Here is a 4,139-nt window from a genome sequence, read left to right on the forward strand (position 1 = left end):
GTGAGAGTTGTTTGTTGGTTTGGAGCTATGCTTACAACGAAATTCTTCTTCTTTATAAGAGAAATTCCTTACCGACGACAATTCTAGACCATCAATAAATCTTTTAGAAACTTTGTATATTTAGGTACCTGTTGAATAACATCAAAAAGAGGAACAGTTACCTCAACCTTTTTGTATATCTCTACCATTTTGGGATCAGGTTCTAGCTGTTTCCTAGGCTTCCTTGCAAGTTGTGAAAATGGAATGGGAGTGGTGTCTTTTGCAGTTTCTACGCCTTTTGGTGCTTCCTCCTGTGGTTGAACTTCTTCTTTTTCATCTATGTCCTGTATGTCCTCTTCCTCTTCAACATCTTCTATTTCTACTACCTCTTCAGCTGAGGCATGTTCTGGTGGGCTTGGCTCCTCCTGATTCCTCTCTTGCATTGTTGTTTCGGACCTTAGGGTGATGGCATTAATGCCACCCTTTGGATTGGGTAATGGTTGAGAGGGAATTCCACTGGAGCTCAAAGGCTGGTTATTGGAGTTATTCATTGATCCAATCTGTGAGACAAGAGCTTGCAAAGTAGAGTTCAGACCATTTAGTATGTCATCCTTAGCAGATAAAGAAGGATATGTAATTTGAGAGGTCTGCTGTTGGTTATTCTGTGGTCCTTGGGATTGCCTCAGGTGAGGTGCTCTGTAATGCTGGTTCTGGTTCTGCTGCCTGTTGTTGTTGTTATTCCACCTCTGATTTCCCTGATTGTCTCTGCCTCCTCTGTTGTTGTTGTCCCTCTAATTCTGGTTAGAATTGTCCTGCCATCCATGGCTGTAATTGCCACCTTGATTGTACCGTTGGTTGGGGCGGTCATAGAAGTTATGAGTGGCTACCACGGTGTTGTCTTCCTGCTGGAGCTGTGGACATTTGTCAGTATAATGGCTATAATCAGTACAGATTCTGCAAACTCTCTGTGGGACTAACTGTTGGCTTTGCTGTGATGGAGAAGGTTGAGCTTGCTGAACTTGTTGTTGATTCAATTGTATTTGCTTCAGTAAGTTGGTCATTTCACAGATACTCTGAGTTAGAGCAGCAGTCTCTCTGCTAGAGGATACTTCTGCAATGGCTTTTGAACGGCCTTGTTTCTGCCAGTGATTCCGAGTAGATTCAGCTAAGTCACTGATCAATTGCCATGCCTTATCAGTGGTCTTGTACTTTTTCATAGACCCATTGCTAGAACTTTCCAATGTGGTCTTATCTTGGGGCCTCATGCCCTGTGTGACGTAACCGAGTAACACTATCATGTCAATCATATGGTGGGGGCAAGCTTCCAGAAGATTATTGAAGCGCTCCCAGTATTCATAGAGAGTCTCAGATTCGTCCTGAACAATCATGGAAATGTCTTTCCTCAGTTTATCAGTAACTTCAGCTAGAAAGAACTTTTCCAAAAATTCTCTTCTAAGTGTATCCCAGTTGGATACAGTTGCTGCGGGTTGAGTGTAGTACCACTCTCTTGCCTTTCCCTCAAGAGAAAATGGGAAAGATTTCAACAAAATTGAAGTTTCATTTGCACCGTCAAGCTTGACAGTAGAACAGGCTGCTTGAAAATCTCTCAGGTGCTTGATAGGCTCTTGAGCAGGTAAGCCATGGAACTTGGGCATCAAATTGAGCAGTGCGGTCTTTATTTCAAAGTCTGTAGCCACCGCTGGGTGATGTGCTTGAAGCGGTTGCATTGTAAAATCAGGGGCTCCAGCCTCCTGGATAGTAACTCTCCTAGGTTCTGCCATGTCACCTACACGTAAATCAACCGAATCAGTAGAACGGGGGCTGGTTTCTTCCTCAAATGATGTTTCAGATCCGCCCTCAGAGAGGACTAACCGACGCCGAGCTTGCCTTATTCGTGAAATAGTTCTTTCAATCTCAGGATCGAAAACTGGCAAGCTTGGATCAGGAAGTGATCGCGTCATCTAGCGAAAGAAACAAGCAGCTCATAGTAGCAAGATAAAATAAAATGCAAATAAATAAATTCAAATTAATAACTTTAGCACTCTATTGCAACTCCCTGGCAACGACGCCAAAAATTGACGCGGCAGAAATTGGCGAATTAAGAATTGTTATGAGATATGCGTTGCAAGTATAGTTCTTAATCAACCAGAAATCTGCTTATCAATTTAGAAGGGTTGTCACAAAAATTAAAATTAAAATACTGGGAGTATGAATCCCAGGTCGTCTCCCAACGAGTTGCAGAAAGGTGTGCTATTTTATTAATAAGATGTTTTCAAAATAGTTTGAGTTGAATAAACAGGAAATTAAATTAGAGAAATTAAATAATTTAAATAGAAGCCTTGACTGGGAGTAGATTAGTTGGAAGCCTTATTCTTGTTGCAGTACTCTCAAGATTAATTGATAATTGAAGGTTGTTCTGTTTAGTTATCCTTTACTAGGTAAGGGAAGGTCAAACAAGTTGGAATGCTGTTTTTATTCACAAGTTCCAATCCGTTCAATTGAAAAGGATTGGTGTCAGTGATTAGAGAGCATTCCAACAATAAACCCAATTACAATTTTTCTTTTAAGCACCCCAACTCAAGGGTTCCTTTCAATCAACTCCCCATCAAGTTAAGGAACTACTCGCTCATTGTGAATGTAGAACTCATAACATAAGCAAGGGAATTAAATGAAGACATGATAAATAAAACTAAAAGGAATCAATTAAAAATAAAAGTAATTCTTGTATTAATAAATTCTAAAATAATCCAATAGTAAAATTGAGTAAATTAAAGGACATGGAAGAGTAAATCCAAGTAAAGAAAACGAACTAGAATGACGAAGTCTTGATGAGGTAATAACTCTTCTCAATATCCCAATGCAAGAGCAATAGAAGTAAAAATCCTAAGAACTATGAATGTGTAGAGAGAAAACCTAGTGGAGAAGTAAAACTAGATCTAAAAACTAAAAACTGTGTAGAATGAATGATGTTTTTGGTTTCTGCATGTTCTCTGGCTCTAGTATGCTTTTCCGGGCCGAAAACTGGGTCAAAACAGGGCCTAAAATTGCCCCCAGCGAATTCTGCAGATTATGCAGATCGCGCACGTCACGCGATCGCGTCATTCATGCGGACGCGTCATTCGGCGTTTTGCTTTGCCACGCGGGAGCGTCATCCACGCCTCCGCGTCACTTGTGCTATTCCAATCCGCGCGATCGCGTGAGCCATGCGGCCGGGTCACTTCTCGCTGGTCATCTCTTCAACTTCTTGTGTTCCTTCCATTTTTGCAAGCTTCCTTTCCAATCTCCAACTCATTCATGCCCTATAAAGCCTGAAACATTTAACACACAGATCACGGCATCGAATGGAATAAAGGAGAATTAAAATGCGTAATTAAAAGTCTCTAGGGAGCAAGTTTTCAATCATGCAATAATTTTTGGAAGGAAATATAAATGCATGCTAATCATATGAATAAGTGGGTAAAGATCATGATAAAACCATACAATTAAACACATTATAAACTATAAAATAGTGGTTTATCACATAGTATTTTCATTTTTTTCATTTATTTTAAGTTTCATATTATAGTTTTTCCTTTGCTTCTTGAAATTTGTGATCATGTGCAGCACTTAGGACAGAAATAGAGACATGTAGAACCAAAAACAGAACACCCTAGGGGAAGTCCCCTGCTGGCGTTGAACGCTAGACAAGGAGAAAATTGGGCGTTCAGCGCTGGTGGGTGGAAATCGGATTCCATACCAAAACTCACCGGCAAGTGTACCGGGTCACATCAAGTAGTAATTACTCACATGAGTGAGGTCGATCCCACAAAGATTAATGGGCTGAGCAATTTTAGTTTGGTGATAAGTTTAGTTAAGCAAATAGTTGATGATTTGAGTGAATTGTGATCAACAGAAGCTAAATTGCATGAAAATAAAAGGGAGAGGGAAATTTGACAGAAAAGTAAAGTGCAGAAGAGTAAATTGCATGAAACTTTAAGTGCAAGAAAGTAAAAGAGCTGAATCTTTAAGTGCAAGTAATGTAAATGACTGAAGCCTAGATTGTAAGAAATGTAAATAGTTGAAGCTTAGAGTGCAAGAAATATAAATTGCATTGAATAGTAAAGGGATGTGGGAGCTGGGATTCAGAATTCAACAAGAGAATGTAAAGAGAAATTAATCAG

At 39.8% G+C, this 4,139-nt stretch overlaps 1 non-coding gene across 1 annotated transcript; it reads left to right on the top strand.

The window, feature by feature from the left end:
• The first annotated feature begins 1,280 nt into the window (after positions 1-1,280).
• On the top strand, positions 1,281-1,388 carry LOC112774457 (small nucleolar RNA R71). Its single transcript, XR_003188948.1, has one exon. It is a non-coding gene; the product is annotated as a small nucleolar RNA R71 (small nucleolar RNA).
• Positions 1,389-4,139: the final 2,751 nt, after the last annotated feature.

This window comes from Arachis hypogaea, chromosome 18, assembly GCF_003086295.3.
Source record: "Arachis hypogaea cultivar Tifrunner chromosome 18, arahy.Tifrunner.gnm2.J5K5, whole genome shotgun sequence".
Taxonomy (NCBI): Eukaryota; Viridiplantae; Streptophyta; class Magnoliopsida; order Fabales; family Fabaceae; genus Arachis; species Arachis hypogaea.